A 19,417-nucleotide genomic window follows, 5' to 3' on the forward strand; every position below is an offset into this window, starting at 1 on the left:
ATACATGAAAAAAATCACACATGATAATCAAGTGTGATTTATTCTGGGGAGGAAAGCCTGGTACAATATTTGCAAATCAATCAGTGTGATTCATCACATAAACAAAAGGAAGGATAAAAATCAGATGACAGTATCAATAGATGCAGAAGGAGCATTGGATAAAATCCAGCACCCATTCATGATCAAAACTCTCAGCAAAATGGGAATACAGGGAACATACCTCAACATAATAAAGGCCATCTATGACAATCCCATGGCCAACATCATACTCAAAGGGCAAAAATTAAAAGCAATCCCCTTGACATAAGAAACAAGGCAGGGGTACCTCCTTTCACCACTCTTATTCAACATAGCTTTGGAAGTTCTAGCCACAGCAATCAGACAAGAAGAAGAAATAAAAGACATTCAAATTGGAAAAAAGAAGTAAAACCATCATTATTTGCTGATGACATGATACTTTACATAGAAAACCCTAAAGTCTCAGTCAAAAAACTACTAGACTTGATAAATGAATTTGGCAAGGTGGCAGGATATAAAATTAATCTTCAGAAATCAGTGACATTTTTATATACCAATAATAAACAGTCTGAAAGAGAAATTGAGGAAACAATCCCCTTCACTATTGCAACAACAAAAAAAAATAAAGTACATAGGAGTAAATTTAACCAAGGAGGTAAAGAACTTGTACTCAGGAAATTATAAAACATTAATAAAAGAAATCAAGGAAGATACAAACAAGTGGAAGCATATACTGTGTTCATGGATAGGAAGAATAAACATCATTAAAATGTCTATATCACCCAAAGCAATGTATAAATTCAATGCAACTCCTGTTAAAATATCAATGACATATTTCAAAGATATAGAACAAAATATTCTAAACATTTATATGGAACAAAAAAAGAACATGAATAGCCTCAGCAATCTTGAAAAAGAATAAAGTGGTAAGTATCACACTTCCTGTTATCAAGTTATACTACAGTGCCATTGTACTCAAAACAGCTTGGTACGGGCTTAAGAACTGGCATATAGATCAATGGAACAGAACAGAGCATCCAGAAATAAACCCACCCCTTTATGATCAATTGATATTTGACAAAGTAGGTAAGAGCATACAATGGAGTAAAGACAGCCTCTCTAATAAATGGTGCTGGGAAAATTGGACAGGTACATGCAAAAAAATGAAACTAGACCACCAACATACTCCATTCACAAAAAAAAAAACCCACAAAAAACTCAAAATGGATAAAAGACTTAAATGTAAGTCATGAAACCGTAAGCATCTTAGAAGAAAACATAGGCAGTAAATTCTCCGATATGTCTCGTAGCAATATTTTGGCTGATTTATCTCCATGGGCAGGTGAAATAAAGGACAGGATGAACAAATAGGACTATATTAAACTAAAAAGCTTTTGCACAGCTAAAGACATCATGAACAAAATAAAAAGACAACCCACACAATGGGAGAATATATTCATCAATACATCTGATAAGGGGTTAATAACCAAAATTTAAAAATAACTTCTAAAATTCAACACCAGGAAGGTAAACCATCCAATTAAAAAATGGGCAAAAGAACTTTATAGACACTTTTCCAAAAAGAACATACAAATGGCCAATAGGCATATGAAAAAATGTTCAACATCACTAATCATCAGAGTAATGCAAATTAAAACAATGAGATACCACCTCACACCAGTCAGAATGGTGCTCATAAACAAAACAAGACACAATAAGTGCTGGCTGGTGAGGGTGTGGAGAAAAGGGAACCCTCCTGCACTGCTTTTGGGAATGCAGACTGGTGTAGCCACTGTGGAGAACTGTATGGGGTTTTCTCAAAAAATTAAAAATGGAACTGCCCTTTGACCCAGCCATCCCACTTTTAGGAATATAGCCTAAGAATACCAAGTCACTGATTCAAAAGAAGGTATGTACCCCCATGTTTATTGCACCATTGTTTACAATAGCCAAGATCTGGAAACAGCCCAAGTGTCCATCAGTGGATGAGTGTATTTACAATAAAAGCTGTGGTACATATACACAATGGAATACTACACAGTGGTGAAAAAGAAGAAAATCTTACCTTTTGTGATAGCATGGATGGACCTGGACATCATTATGCTAAGTGAAATAAGCCAAGCAGAGAAAGACAAATAGCATATGATCTCACATATATGTGGAATCTAATGGACAATGTCTTTAGCTGTGCAAAAGACAAATAGCATATGATCTCACATATACGTGGAATCAAATCTCACATATATGTGGAGGCAGAGGCAAAGTTACAGGACCAGAGGGACAGCAGTCAGAGGGAAGGGGGATGAAGGAATGGAATCAGATAAAGTAAAGGGATTAGTGAAACTATATATATATACAGAGACATAGATAACAGGACAGTAAATACCAGAGGAAAGAGGGGAGGGAGTTAGGGGGAGTGGGGCAAAGGGGGTATAAAAAGGGACATAGGGGCGGGGTGAGGGAGTTATATTCAGTGGGACACTTGAATCCATGTAAACACAATAAATTAAAAATAAATAAAAACTTTAAAAAATAATAAATAAATATACAGCTCAATGAATTTTTATAAACTAAACATACCTTTCTAAGCAGCATCACAAACCATTACTTCTTCCCTAAAAACCTTCTCATGCCCCCTTCAGTTACTATACAACTTCCATGGATAACCACTATCCTGAGTACTAAGCAGAAATTAGTTTTGCCTATTTTGTTCTATGAATAAAAGGAATAAACACTTTGGTATCTGACTTCTTTCTTTTCATATTTTTTAATATTGTCTGTGAGATTCTTCTATATGATTGTGTATGGTTCAAGATTATTCATCTTCATTATTTATCTTCTCTATTGTTTTGTTTTGTTTTACAGAGACAGAGAGAGAGTCAGAGAGAGGGATATACAGGGACAGACAGACAGGAACAGAGAGATGAGAAACATCAATCATTCGTTTTTCGTTGCGTGTTGCGACACCTTAGTTGTTCATTGATTGCTTTCTCATATGTGCCTTGACCATGGGCCTTCAGCAGACCAAGTAACCCCTTGCTCGAGCCAGTGACCTTGGGTCCAAGCTGGTGAGCTTTTGCTCAAACCAGATGAGCCCGCGCTCAAGCTGGTGACCTTGGGGTCTTGAACCTGGGTCCTCGGCATCCCAGTCTGATGCTCTATTCACTGCGCCACCGCCTGGTCAGGCTCTTTTCTATTGTTGATTGGTATTAGAGTAGTTTCCTTTTGCAGACAAATATGGATAGTGCTGCTAAAAAGATTCTTGCGAATTCTATTGGTGAATATTTTACACATTTTCCTTGAGAATACACCTAAAAGTGGCATTTATGAGTCATAGGGTAGATATATGTTTAGCTTTAGTAGATACAGTCAAACAATTTTCCAAAGTGGTTTAATAATTTACTCTCTTCCAAGTAGTAATTTAGAATCCCAACTACTCCAAGTTGTAAATATTTACATTAGATGCCAAAATGCCTTCTAAAATAAATACCAATTCATCTCTAAGATAACCTCACATTATTTTTACTTGTTTTCAGAGAAATTCAAATATGACTGGCCTATATTTTAAAAAATGGAAATAATATAGTAAATAAACATATTTAGTTTTCCCCATTACTAGATTCTTCTATAAAGCACTTCCATTTACTATCAGGAACTACAGATAAGTGGCAAAGAAATTTCAGGTAGTCTGGGATCCCATACTATCAATGACAAAACATATTAAGCAAACACTTCATAACTGAATGTAACTGATCATTTGACTGGAACAGTAATAATCTTTTTCTTCTTTTTCATTCCCTATATTTGTGCATTTTTGAGATAATAAAGTGCCTTGTCCTAGAATAACAGCAATTGCTTAATGCATAAAGACAAGATGTTAGGCAAGCAAAGTTTCTAGGAGATTGAATAATTTGGTCCTTCTTAATTGGAGAAAGCCCATGATTACAATTTGCAAGGATTGGTTGAATCTGCATTATAATAAAGTAAAACCAGTTCTGAAAATTTCTCTGCATTTTAATTTTAATGGAAAGCTCATCAAAGAGCTGTAAGCAGGCACACATTTATCTATATTCTAATGCTGATGAGTGAAACATCAAAACGCGAGAGGCCCTGCACCATTTGTAACATGAATCATTTTTTGCTCCTAAGTCTCCAATTAGAGCCCATGGAATGACAGGGACCAAATGATATTTCAGAAAGGAAGTACAGACTAGATACTCAATAATCGTGGAGACGGAAAAATAGATCATTGTTTTATTAAAAGTGATGTAAATATAAAAGAAAAGTCAGTTTTTACAGGCCAATTTCTATCAGTGATTATAATAAAACAGTGCTAAAAATAACTTCAATCATCTGGATACTGTGACTTCCCTAATGCTTATTGGCTAAGCAGTACATTGATGCATGCTGTGAAATCACCCCTAAGAAGGAAATGAGACACACCTCCCACCTCCCATGACCTTAATATTTATCAGACTTAATAATAACCAATGTTAGATAACCAGCCCAGCCACAGAGTGGAAAACTAAGCCAAATATACCTGACTAGCCAGTGTATTTTTTCGGCAGGTTCAAGTTTCTCAAAGGACACTGAAATCAGATGTTTCTTCAACTGAACTGCTCCTTATCGTGCTTATGAAAAATGCATATACCTCTCCTCAGACTTAATTCAAAATCCTCAGCATCATACCAAGAAATATGCATTTTTAACAAGCACAGAAAGCAAAGTCTGAGAATCACTGCTCAAACTGAACCTGGAGATAAGTGAGAGGACCGGGGCCGAGGGGCGAGAGAAACAGAAATAATTCCGGCTACATAATTTTTCGCTGTAGTTAAAAAGAGGGAATCACATATTCCATTTCCTACTTATTAACTAACCATTAGAATAATCAAGTTGTGCCTTAAAAATAAAAATCCTCCAATGAGTTGGCTATAGGGGGGGCATGAGGGGCACGTGGACGACGGCAAGCCAAAACTAAGTAAAAATGAGCTAAAGAGACACCATTTGAATGTATAAAAGAAAGTAGCAGAGAAGGAGGCCCAACAGTAAAATTCAGTCAGAAACAAGACTATCAATGCTGCTGCCACCAACCATACCACCAACAATGATGTGGGTGCCAAGGACCCAACCAATACAACAAGATCTGCAGCCAAACAGTCCATCAACTAATGGCCAATGGGAGGACCTGTCACCACACAGGTTTCATACAGACATCTCACTCACTCACTTCATCCAAGAATACAGTCACCTGCAGCCTGGGGGCACCTGAGTGCCATCACCTTAAAGATTACAGGATCTAAGCCAGAAGAGCTTCTGGAGGGAAGCTCATCTTCTATTACTTCAGAGGAGATGGAGTCAAGTTGCAAGTCATGGTCAATTACAAGAATCATAAATCAGAAGAATTTATTCATATCAATAACAAACTGCATCATGGAGACATAATTGGAATTCAGGGAAATCTTAAGAACACCAAGAAGGGTGAGCTGAGCATCATTCCCTATGAGATCACATTGCTGTCCCCTTGCTTACATAAATTACCTTATCTTCACTTTGGCCTCAAAGACAAGGAAACACGATGTCATCAGAGATAACTGGATTTGATCCTGTATGCCTTTGTGAGGCAGAAATTTATCATCTGCTCTAAGATCATCACATATATAAGAAGTTTCTTGGATGAGCTGGGATTCCTAGAGAATGAAGCTTTCATGATGAACACCATCCCAGGGCGAGCTGTGTCAAGTCCTTTATCCCCTACCGCAATAAGCCGGACATAAATTTATCTATGAGAATTGCTTCAGAACTCTACCGTAAGTTGCTGGTGATTGGTGGCACTGACCAGGTTTATAAAATAGGACACCAGTTCTGAAGTGAAGGAATTGACTTGACTCCAATCCTGAATTCACCCCCTGTGATTTCTACTTGGCCTGTGCAGACTGTCACAATCTCATGGAAACCACGGAGAAGACAATTTCAGAGATCATGGAGCATATTACAGGTGGCTACAAGGTGATCTACCATCCAGATGGCCAGAAGGCCAAGCCTACAAGATTGACTTTACCCTACTCTTCTGAAGAATCAGCATGTAGAAGAGCTTGAAAAAGCCCTGGAAGTGAAGCTTCCAGATACCAACCTCCATGAAACTGAGGAAACTCGCAAAATTCTTGATATCTGTGACAAAAGCTGTTGGATGCCCTCATCCAAGGACCACAGCCGGGCTCTTTGGTAAGCTTGTTGGGGAGTTCCTGGAAATAACACACATCCATCTTACATTCATCTGTGATCACTTGCAGATAATGAACCCTCTGGCAAAATGGCACTGCTCCAAAGACAGACTGACTGAGCATCTGAGCTTTTTTGTCTCAGAGAAGGAAATAAGCAATGCCTACACTGAGCTGAATGACTCCATGAGGCAGCGGCAGCTTTTTGAAGAATGTATTCATAGATGAAAACTTCCTCACTGCCCTGGACTATGGGCTACCCCCTGCAGCTGGCTGGAACATGAGCATCGACCGAGTCACCATGTTTCTCACCGACTCCAGTAACATCAAGGAAGTACTTCTGTTTCATGCCATGAAATCCGAAGACAAGAAGGAAAATACAACAACTGCAGATACATTGAAAAGCAACAGCTGGCATGTCTGTTTAGAAAATAATAACTGCAAGTCACATAACTCAGGCATCTATGCACTTCTATAAAAGATCAAGGACTGCAAGGAAAGTCTTGTAGTTTGCTATATATTTGAATCAGAGTCCAGTTATGACAAGAGAGAAAATGAATTGAGAATTTCTTTTTGTACTCCTTGTCACCAATAGACCATCTGTCTCTAAAAAATAAAATAAGGTAAAAATATAAAGATACATGGTCCCATATCAAACACTAAATTAGAATCCCTTAATAGACCTAGAGTCAATATTTTTTGATAAGCTTCCATGATTCTAAAGATGAAAGTTTGAAACACTGTGAGAACTTTCTTATATTCTGTTCAAATAGTCAGTCTTGGTCACTGAAAGTGTTGAAAACTTTGACTCTCACATTTTCATAGATTAACCATATATTCTTTCTTGAACTCTCTCTCTGGTTAAAACACAAAACGAAACACAAACACTTTTAGGCTGTCAAATACTCTCCATTTTTTTTAACTGGCATTTTCTTCCTTTTTTTATTTTTAATCCTTTTCTTTAATTGGAGTAAATATATACACAGGAATGGCAAAAATCACAAATTGAACATACCCTGGTAACCAGCACCCAGATCAAGAAACTAAACACAACCAGGATTCCAACAATGCCCCTTATGCCCTTTCTTGTCACTACCCTGCATTTCTACCCACCACTCTAATTTGTAATAATTTAGAGATTATTTTTACCTATTTGTTTGAAGTTTATTGAATAATACAACTTGAAGAAAATTGTTTATATTTATATAAGATATACTTATCAATATCTAGTTTCTTTCATTCAACACCGAGTTTATAGAATTTATCCAAATCATTGTATGTACTTATGGTAGGATCATCTTTTTCACTATCATTCTTCTGTAATAATATGCTGGCCCTGGCCAGTTGGCTCAGTGGACAGAGCATTGACCTAATATACGGACGTCCCAGGTTCAATTCCCGGTCAGGGCACACAAAAGAAGTGACCATTTGCTTCTCTCCCCTCCCACCCCCCTTTCTCCTCCTACCCCTCCCACAGCCAGTGGCTCAATTGGTCCGAGTGTTGGCTCCAGGCTCTTAGGATAGCTTGGTTGATCTGAGCATCAGCCACAGATGGGGTTGCCTGGTGGATCCTAACAAGGGAGCAAGTGGGAGTCTGTCACATTATCTCCCCTCCTCTCACGTTAAAAAAAATGTACCACAGTTCATTCATCTAACTACTGTTGATTATTTTCACTTTGGGACTAATAATGATAGTGCTCCTGTGACATTCTTATGTATGTCTTTGAAGGATATATGGACTCACTGCTCTTAGGTGTAGAGCTAGAAATGAAATAGCTGAATCAGAATGTGTCACTTCACTTCAGTTTATTACCTGTTTTCCAAAATGGTGGCACTTCCCCCAACAGAAGAGAAGATCCTCTACTGTACTAGTGCTTGGTGTTGCCTATCTTCTCCATTTTGATCATTCACTGTGGTTTTTATTTTCATTTGCTATGAGTGATTTCTGAATTGTTTTCCTTAGTAATGGTATTTAGGATCCCAATTTCTTTGTAGCTTTACCCTTTGCAGTCTGTAACATTCACAGTCTGCAATATTCAACTTTGCATCTAAGGTTTAAGATACTGAATAGATTTAGCCAAATAAAAGAGAAAAAGCTCACCCTAAAATAAATTTGTCTAACTCCATTTTAGTTTTACCTTATATAGAAGAGAAACAACCATTTTTAGTTAATTTCTGACTCCTTAAATATTAAAAGAAAAAGAAAAGATGGTGTAAAGCCAGTAGGCAGGGCTACCATCACGGCTGCCCGGCCCATGCAGGTTCGCATTGGATTCGGACAGTTGGTAAAGAAACAACGGAGCCAATAACTGATGGGCCATTATATTTCATTCTAGCTTGCATCCAGCGGCCAAGTAAAAACACACACTGGGCTCCAAAACCCACTCACATTCAGTGCTCACAAAGCTACTGACTTATCCGAGTTTCCTAGAATCAAAGGTTTCTAGTTCACCAGACTTATTCACCTCTGTTCCCCATCTCCTTCCTTAACTCTGCACTAACTGACTTCTCCCTCAGCACTCCGCCATCTTGGCTGCTTCTTCTGGCCTCCTCCACGTGGCCTTTCTCTGCTCTCTGCTCTCTAATGCTAATCTCAGGAACCAAGAGAGCAAGCTCCCGTTCTGCCCCTATTTTATAGTGTAGAAATCCAAACCTTTAATCCAATATACAAAATAGGGAAGTCTCTAATACAAAGTCACTTATCTGGGGCATAATGGGATTGTACCACCCCACATCAAAAAGGGTGGGAAAGGCTTAATCCCAAAACCAAGCCCCAGGCTACAAGGATTCTGCCTGCCCACAGCCAGCCCCCAACACACATGAATATCACCTGGGCAATGGCCTCTACGTGGGCAGCACCATCTTTAACAAAGTGAGCATAATATATTTTATCTGCCCAACAGATGGGGAACTTAAATCTTGGTTGATTGCTTAACAAAGCTGGGTAGATAAATTCCAAAAGAAAGTATGAAGTTTCATTAAACTGGGCTGGGAGAATATTATATAGTCATGGAGGTAATGTCTTAATATTTATACTATTAACCAATGTATTTGTGAAAGCAGCATAATGTGAAATTGAAGTTTTAATAGTTTTGTTTGTTTTTTAAGAGAAGAAATGTAATTAACTAATGGAAGATGAGCTAACAACATTATTCAAGATTCTGGCATTATTTTGCATTTCCCCTGCGTGCTATTTTGTCACTAAAAATGTAGCAGATTTAGCCAGAAACCTAACTCTTAAAAAGCATTGTGTCAGGAATACCAGTCATTAATGAGATACCTCACAGACCCGGAGGTAGAGAAAAGACAAGAAAGATTGCTGGTTTGAAGAAAACCATGCCTAACTGAGAATTCTTTTTCTTTTTTTCTTTTTTTTTTCTTTTTTTCCTTCTTTCCTTCCTTCCTTCCTTCCTTCCTTCCTTCCTTCCTTCCTTCCTTCCTTCCTCCCTCCCTCCCTCCCTCCCTTCCTTCTTCTTTTCTTTCTTTTAAAACAAAACAGAATTTCAGATTAACATGCTGCCAGAATATCAGTGCTTGGCAGGTTAGAGATAAATTGGGCTGCAAGGAGGAGAACATTCTGTGCACTCCCCCACGGTTCGGTTCGGTAACCTGAAGCAGACTGGAGCCTCAGCAGTCTGCAGGGAGGGGGTTCATTCCAGACTGAAGGAAGATACTAATCCACTCCCTCAGGCAGAAGTCGAACTGGTATTTAGAAAGAGATTTAAGGGGGAAAAGTCTTTCACAAAGAAAAATGTATGTTACTTCTCAAAAAAGTTACTTCTACATTTTCCATACACAATCTTTCCTCTCCTATTTCCCACCCCCCACAAAAAGGTTATTATTTAAACTTTAATTAAATTAGGCAGGGAGAAAGTTTACCATGGTTTATATAACACAAACCCATATAATTTTTTTTCTAATTATAAAGATTTCATGTTTGAACAAACACTTTTCTTCTAAGCTGCTGAACATATTCAGAGGTAAATTAAACTATTTGGGTAAGTTAAGCAATTACAACAAATTAGACAACAGCCTCACTTGCTCCCCAAACCACAAAGTCTTCATGAATGCTTTGCAATGACCCACAAATGGAACAATAAGAAAGATGGTAAAAGGTACTGTCAAAGGAACTGAACACTAAATGATGCAAACTTTTGTCTAAATCCATCCAGATAAAAGCAACAAAGGTGACAAACTGCCATGTCAGGCACTGGGGACCCTTTCATGTAAAGACCTGGGTAATAATGAGATCCTCTGCCCTCTGCAGTGTCAGATCATATCAAGCACAAATGAGCAAACTCCAACCTCAATACACAGGGTGGGCAAAAGTAGGTTTCCAGTGGTTTGTATGGAAAATAATACAATAACTAATAAATACTAATACAAGAATAAACTCTGTGTTCCCTGTTCTCACAACTGTACATCTACTTTTCCTCACCCTGTATATAAGTAATCATCTATTTATTTGTGAAATGATTCAAAATACTCTTTCATTCTACTATTCTATTTTCTCCAATAGAAAGGTAACATAAATCATACCAAGGTAACACAAAAATAAGCTATTACCCTACCAATTAACTCAAAGTCCTTAGTAAAATGTTACCTCTCTCTCTCTTCCCAATGCATATCTAATGTATATGTTATGCTTTACAACACTGTTCCCTAAACTTCAGAAGTTGGCATGGCTAGTTGAGGGGAATATGGGGGAGGGGGGATGCATTCGGAGCAACACTAGAATCTATGTAAACACAATAAATTAAAATCAATAAAAAAAACCCTAAAAAACAGTTGGCATGGCTAAATACATCCTCCAGTACTCCAGAAGCCCTTGGTAGGAATAATAAGAAATAATGCTTTGTCACTATCCAGTTATAAAATGTATGATCTTTCTCTCCTTCTATATGCTATTCATAATGCAGAGGGAGTATCTACTATAGGGAGCTTACCAGATACAATTAGGAGTTTTAATTATAACTCTATTTGTATTTGTAATAGAATATGATATCTCAATTGAATTACTTCCTTTTCCATCCAAATGTCTGGTGCAATCTGAATACAAATGTGATTTATTGGATCTTTACTTTGTTTTTTCTGTTGCCAACTATATAAAGAGGCTTTCAAAAATTTGCAGTCAGCTGACAATGTTTTATAGGCAGGAATGAAATCAAAATAATTAACCAGGACAGCACAGGCATTGAGTAGTCAGAATAACACCCAGCCAATCAAAGTGGTCATCACCATTAATACCAAGCATGGCCATACAAGCATGTTCTGGTTGGAGAGCAGCCCCAATAAAATATGTTTTAGAACAGTCACTGATATTTGTTGATCTTCAATGAGCTTTAGCAGGGCACATGCCCATATACGGCCCCAAACACATCTATAACTTGCTTTTCTTCTTTTATTATTATACTATGTTATATCATTGACATTTAGGTATCTTCAGCATGCCACCGCACATATCTACTTCATTTTTTTTAGTACCATCATAATATCTCAGGGCATAGATGTATCTATCATTCCTCTATTGGTGGAGCATTTTTCTATTGACAGATACTTAGGCTACCTTTATTTAAACCAATAAATATACTGCAGTGTACATGGTGCATATATACATATGTATCTTTGTGTACTAATGTTTTTTTTTGTTTTTAACATTAAAAATTAAAATTGCTAAGTCTAAAGATACATGTTTATTCTTTTAACTAATTATGTGAGATTGTTTTCCATAGAGATTGTAAATATTCACACCACAAGAGTTCCTATGCCCCTACACGCTCACACATGCTGTGCTGTGGGTTGGGTTCCCTGGAAAATAGCCCTTTACAGTTGTTAAGCCTGGAGACCTGCCATACCATGAGTCATTGTTTGCAGGCCATCTTCAAGGAGAGGGCATAATCTTTGGTCAAGACAGCTGTCTCTGACTGAGAAATATCCTTGGAGAAGAAATCAATTGAGAGTTGGTAGCCACCCAAACTCTCAGCAGCAGAGAGAATTCTTCAGTACTAAAGAGGAATCTCTCCTTAACTTATGGGTAAAAAATTTATTTCATCATTCTTTTAATTTGTATTTCTCTAAATAGTGATGTAGGAACATATTTTCACATGTCTATTGGCCATTTGGAATGTCACTTCTCAACATGCTTGTTCATACCCCTTGCCCATTTTTCTTTTGGCTGTTAACTTTCTTCTGATCTTTTTGCATAAACTCTTTGTATGTTAGGGAGAGTAAAATTTCATCATATGAGTTACAAATCATTTGTAATTCCATTAATTTATCTTTTTTGTTTGTTTTTTTTGGGGGGGTTGTGTGTGAAATGTATCAGGGTATTAACAGGAACTGGTAGCACACTCAATGGTTTTAACTAAAATGTAGTAAATAAAAGGGCTATGTCTAGAGATGCAGACAGGGTTAATTAAGGAAACTAACTAAGGTACTAACCATCAGAAAGAGCTGTCTCTACCACTAGTCTTAGGAAAAGGAGAGAAAGGAATTAACAGAGACTGATAAAAGCTAGGATTGTGGAAGATGAGATGCCTGGGTGATACAGTCGATAACTGTAAGTTTCTTGGGGTCCAGGGTAAGGCAGAGATGAGCACAGAGATTCAGAGTGGAAAGAGGGAAAATGCAGAATAATCAGTAGGCTATAGAAAACATTTGAACTTTTGGTACAGGCTAACATTTCAACTTTTAAAAAACCTTTACAGAATTATGATTTTTACCATTGGTATAAGCCATTATTTTCTTATAACTTCCGATTTTGAAATAGTTTAAGATTCACAAGAAGTTGCAAAAATACATAGAACCCCTGTTTGCCCTTCACCTAGCTTCCCCCAATGAACATAACCCTAATACATATAACCACAGCACATTGTCAAAACAAGGAAACTCACATTGGTATGATATTATTCACTCAGGTGCAGATCTTACGTATGGTTACCCAGTTTTAATATGCACTCATTCTCGTGCGTGCGTGTGTGTGTGTGTGTGTGTGTGTGTGTTTCTGTGTGTAGCTCCATGAAATTCCACACAAGTATAAATCTGAGTAAATATCACCACAATCCAGATACAGAATTGTTCCATCATCACAGAAAAACTGTATTGTATTAAGCCTCCCTTCTCCCAACTCTAACCAACCCCTGGCAACTAGTGAAATCTCATTCACTATAATTTTGTAGCTTTGAGAATGTTATATAAACAGAATCATACCGTGTGAAACTATTTGAAATTGGCTTTTTTTTCTCAGTATAATGCTATTGAGATCCATCCAAGTAGTAAAATATATCAAAAGTCTGTCCATCTTAGTTACTGAGTAGTATTTCATTGTATGGATATATTATTGTTTATCCATTTATTCAGTGAAGGACATTGGTTTACTTTCAGTCTTTGGGGCTATTACAACTAAAACTGCTTGAAACTTCCATGACAAGTTTTTGTGTGAACATAAGCCTTCACTTCTCTTGGTCAAATGTCCAAAAAAACAATTGCTGGATTATATGAAAATGTATGTTTAACTTTACAAGAAACTGCTGTTTCCATTTCTGGGAAGATGAAATAGATGTAATTTTCTCTATTTTCTATGCTAAAAACAACTAAAAACTCCAGACATCATGAAAACAAACAAACAAGAACCCTCTGAGAAATGGAATAAAAATGGCAGACAAACCAAAGCTCTCAGGACCCAAGGAAGAAAAGACAGAGTGCTGAGTTCCCTCTTTGCCCCATAGATCCCAAACTCGGAGCTAAAGAAGTTGGTAACCCAGAAATGCCAATGGACTGGACAAAAAAGAAAAATTCCAACAAAAGACTACTGCCAGGCAACACAATTTTTTAAATAACCAGTGTATTCCAGCCTAATATGACAGAAAGAAAGAATGCCAGGTGAGGGCCACAGACCTGCACCTTTGCAGGGCTGCAGCGAGGCACTCCCACGCACTATGGAAGAGATCAGAGAAGGCCAGTCAGGAAGCTGGGACCTGCATCCTCATCACATGATAAAGACTCTTACAGGGTATCAATGGAGATCACCCAGGAGCCAGCCCACCCACTCCTCTCAGCAGTAATGAGCAGGCCCAGGAGGGTACCTGAAGAGGCATTTTCACCTGGCAGTATTTAGGCAGTGTCCCCACCTCCCCTGCCAGAGAAGTATCAGAGGAATTAATTAAAACCAAAAGTTTGCATTAGACACAGAATTGGATAACATAATACACAAATATTCAGGCTTCAATAAAAAATATATCATGCATCATGTCAAAAACCAGTAAGATATCGAACCGCATGAAAAATAACGATCAGTAAATGCAAACACCAAGATGGCACACATGTTCGAATGATCTGGAAAAGGCTTAAAGCAGTCATGACAAAAGTGCTTCGATGAGCAATTATACACTTCAAACCAGTGGGAAAAATAGAAAGATTCATCAAAGTAGTAAAATATATAAAATGAATAAACAAAAATTTTAGAACTGAAAAACAGAATGACCAAAATAAAAACCCAGGTAGTGGGCTAAATAACACATGAAGGGGACAGAAGAAAGAATCAATGAACTGGGAAACAGAAGAACAGAATTCTCCTATTTGAATCACAGAGAGCCCCAGGGACTTCACATTTGCATCAGGTAAGTCCTTAAGGGGGAGGAGAAAGAGGGCAGAGCTAGAAGAGCATGGTAAGAAATAAAAGTTGGCCCTGGCTGGTTGGCTCAGTGGTAGAAGGTCGGCCTGGCGTGCAGGAGTCCTGGGTTCGATTCCCAGCCAGGGCACACAGGAGAAGCGCCCATCTGCTTCTTCACCCCTCTCCCTCTCCTTCCTCTTTGTCTCTCTCTTCCCCTCCCGCAGCCAAGGCTCCATTGGAGCAAAGTTGGCCCGGGCGCTGAGGATGGCTCTATGGCCTCTGCCTCAGGTGCTAGAATGGCTCTGGTTGCAACAGAGTGATGCCCCAGATGGGCAGAGCATTGCCCCCGGGTGGGCATGCCAGGTGGATCCTGGTCGGGCACATGCAGGAGTCTGTCTGACTGCCTCCCCGTTTCCAACTTCAGAAAAATACAAAAAAATAAAAAGTTCAAAACTTCCCAAGTTTGGCAAGAGACATAAGCTGAAAAAACATCTTAATTAGGAGAAACCCAAAAAGAACTATGCCATAAAACACCATAATTAGACTCCTAAAAACTAAAAACAAAGAAAAAAGTGTTGAAAGTAACAGAAAAGAAAACTAATTTTTTTTTTTTTTTACTTACAAGGGAAAAATAATTCAAAAGACAATAAATTCTCATTTAAACCATGAGAGCTATAAGGAAGCAGCACAATTTATCTTAAGAGTTCAAAGAAAAGAACCAGAATTTTGTATCTAGAGGAAATATTCTTCAGGAATAAAGGGAAAATCAAAATAGCCTCAGATTAAAAAAAAATAACAAAATTGTACCCTACAGAATTGGCTAAAATTAATCAAAAGGAAAAGATGGAAAAAGGAACCTTGGACCATCAGGTAGTAAAAAAGAGATGGCAAGAAAAGTATGAATAAACACATACTCCTCTTCATGAGTTTTCTAAATTCTGCATTATGGTTGAAGAAAAAATTATAACCCTTAACTAACAAGCTTTTATATTTCCATAGAGGAAATGTTTCAGATATTTATACTATAAATAGGGGAGGGCAAAGGGATGTAAAAGGAAGAAAGATTTCTATACTGAACTTACTTAAAGTGACACTACCAGTAAACTGTGATAAGTTACATATGTATAGTTACAGTGATCAAGACTGGAGGTATTGGTGGAGAGATAGAGACATAGATAACAATGGGAAAGAAAGAATAGAGAACCCCAAAACAGACCCACACAAATATTCCAAAGGGTTCTTGATAAGGGAATACAAATATATTAAGAAAGAATGGCCTTTTCAAGAAATAGTGCTGGAACCAAGGACATTCACTAATATAAAAATGAATCATGGCCCATGTTTCACACCTTATGTAAAAATTAACTTGAAGTAGATCATAGACTTAAAGGTAAAACTTCAGAAAAATATAGGAGAAAATCTTTGAACTCTGGGGACAAGCAGAGTTCTTATGCTTGATACCAAAAGCATGACCCATAAAGGGAAATTTGAATTTCATCAAAAATTAAAACTGTGAAAGACAATTTTATGAGAAAGTATTTGCAAACCACACATCCAACAAAGCACCAATAGCACTAATAGCTAAAAAATATAAAGAGCTCTCAAAATTAAACAGCAAAAACCAAACAATTTAATTCATAAATGGGCAAAAAATGTGAAGAGGCATTTCACTAGAAAAGATAAACTAATGGCAAATAAGCAAATGAAAAGATCAGCCATTAGGGAAATGCAAATTAAAGCCACAACTGAGATATCCTTATACACCTATCAGAGTAGCTTAAATAAAAATAAAAAATAGCTCACACCAAATGCTGGTTAGGATGCAGAGAATCTGGATCAATCATATGTGACTGGTGGAAATGTAAAATGCTATAGCCATGATGGAAAAAATTCTTGCAGTTTCTTTAAAAAGTAAACCTGCAACAAACATACGATATAGCAATTACACTTTTGGACATTTAACTCAGAGAAATGAAAACTTCTTTGACACAGAAGAAACCTGTACATGAATCTTTATAGCCACCGTATTCATAATAGCTCAAAACTAGCAACTACACAGATGTCCTTCACTGGCTGAATGGTGAAACAAATCTAGCCCATCCATACCACGGGATACTACACAGCAACTAAAGATTCATACAGCAACCTGTGTGAATAAGTGCTGATAGAAAAAAGCTAATACCAAAGTTGCATACTAGAGTATTTCATTTATATAACATTCTTGGAACGACAAGAGGGTTAAAGAGGGGAAGGAGTGGAAGGGAAATGAATAAGGCTATAAAGATTGAAACGAAACATGAGGGATCCTTGAGGTGACAGAAGTGTTCTGTATCTTGACTGTCAATGTTAATAACCTGGCGATTATATTGTACTATAGGTTTACAAATGACCAATTAGAACTTCTCTGCAAAGATATAGAATGCCCCTCCAAAAAAGAGAGATAGCTAGCACAGGAGAGAGAGAAAGAGAGAGAAAGCCAAATACAGAACTGATCATTGCACTACAGTTCTACACAATGTTACTAGTAAAGGAAACTGGGAATCTCTATTATTCCTTACAACTACAGGCAGAACTGCAATTATCTCAAAATAAAAATCTTAATTTTAAAATACCCATCGAATTTCTTTACAGAATGGTTTTACCATTTTACATTCATCAACAATGAGAGAGTCGGTTTCTCTACATTCTCAACAGCATTTGGTATTGTCAACATTTTAAAATTTTCATATTCTAATAGGTGTGCTGTGGTGCCTATAAATTTCAACTTTAAATATATGACTTAGTGAAATAATAAAGAGTTTTTCCTGAATTTTAAAAATATATTCTAGTTCCCTTTTTCAGGAGTTGTTTTCTCCCTTGCAAACTGCTGTATATGCTTTCATTAAACTCTGAGAGTTTTGTAACTCATCATGTTTTCTCCTTTGAACTTGGCTTCCTGGAAGCTTCTGCAGAGATTTCAACCTGCAAGGAACTAACCTATCTTCACTTTATGCTACCAGTCATACAGGCGGAGGAGGAGGAAACACCCTAGTGGAGATGCTTATAGAGAACAGATTGGGAGCAATGGCAAGTGAAGACAGAATTAAACCCAAATCCACTCTAGTCCTTCAAGGAGAAGTTCCCCAATCTATGGTGGTGGAAGGAAGGCTGTGATTGCAGGTACTCTTTCTAAGCTGATGATGAAATCCCAGGTAAATCAGGTGCAGGAGGAATGGGGCAGACACACAACTCAGAAATCACAGAACAGAGATGGTCAGAATGATGCAGAGGGCACCAAAATGTTCCACAAGTTTCCAAACAAGACAAAAGAGCACCAGAGCAGAACGCAGCATAATCCCCTGGAGGAGAGCTGGCAAAAATGCCAAGCAACACAGAGAAAGACTTTCCTGCAGTCCCCTACCCTGAGGGGAAAGGAAGAGCCAGAGAAGATAGAAACAACCAGGATGCCATGAGACCTCGACAGACAGGGAAGGCCGAAACGTTCATTTTTAAATTTAGCCAATTTGGGATCTAGGGTGTTAGATTCATTGAATTCTCACTTCTTTTTATTTCCAAAAGAAGGACATGCATCAGAAAAATAGTTGAATACCAACTTTAAACAGTAAGAATACGACCCAAGGTTAGAATGTATAAGCCCAATTTATTATAGTCAATTACCATTGCCATCCCTGATAAATGTGTTTGGTGTGATCATCCTTTAGTACCATTAATGCTTAGTAAATGTCAGTATTTTTATTATATCTATACCTTTTGAGTGTAAAACCCTTTACCTCCTTTTTTTTGAAAGTTAGTAGATGCATAATTAATAAATAAACCACACTAAGAAAATTTTGATATCAGAAAAAAAAGAATAAGAAAAAGCAAGTCACAGCCTGACCAGGCAGTGGCACAGTGGATAGAATGTCAGACTGGGACACGGAGGACCCAGGTTCAAGACCCTGAGGTTGCCAATGTGAGTGTGGGTTCATCTGGTTTGAGCAAAGCTCACCAGCTTGGACCCAAGGTCGCTGGCTTGAGCAAGTGGTCATTTGGTCTGCTATGGCCCCATGGTGAAGGCATATATGAGAAAGCAATCAATGAACAGCTAAAGTGCCACAACGAAAAATTGATGCTTCTCATCTCTCTCCCTTTCTGTCTGTCTGTCCCTGACTGTCTCTCTCCCTCTGAGTCTCTGTCAAAAAAAAAAAAAATGGAAAGAAAAAGCAAGTCACATGCTTGGTGTAACAGGTTTTTACTAAGAAGTGAATTTGACTCCATTGACATATTTGCACAAAATGAAAAATTTTGACCACTGCAACAAAGTGATGCTTGAGGACACTCCATTTCCTAATTTATTTTCATGTGGAGGAGCTCATGATAAGAACAGATGTTTCAAAATTATGGACATTGGTTTTATATCCCAAATCCCAAGACATTAAAAAACAGAGTTTTCTGCCAAAATATCTATCTAATCATCATGCCTCTACCTCACCCAGTGCCAAAGGTTCTTCAGCATGTCCAGATGGCAGTGATGTTTCCTGTTAAAATCAGTACAGTGCAGATTACTGGTATGGACTGTTAAATTCAAAAA

General features: G+C 37.6%; 1 protein-coding gene and 1 pseudogene across 4 annotated transcripts in view; one reads left to right on the forward strand and one right to left on the reverse strand.

The window, feature by feature from the left end:
* Nucleotides 1-19,417, reverse strand: part of MACROD2 (mono-ADP ribosylhydrolase 2) — a 2,105,833-nt gene that overhangs the window by 1,544,305 nt on the left and 542,111 nt on the right. The gene's annotated exons all lie outside the window — the stretch shown is intronic.
* LOC136308390 (lysine--tRNA ligase pseudogene) lies at nucleotides 5,388-6,714 on the forward strand (annotated as a pseudogene).

This window comes from Saccopteryx bilineata, chromosome 6, assembly GCF_036850765.1.
Source record: "Saccopteryx bilineata isolate mSacBil1 chromosome 6, mSacBil1_pri_phased_curated, whole genome shotgun sequence".
In the NCBI taxonomy this organism is placed as follows: domain Eukaryota; kingdom Metazoa; phylum Chordata; class Mammalia; order Chiroptera; family Emballonuridae; genus Saccopteryx; species Saccopteryx bilineata.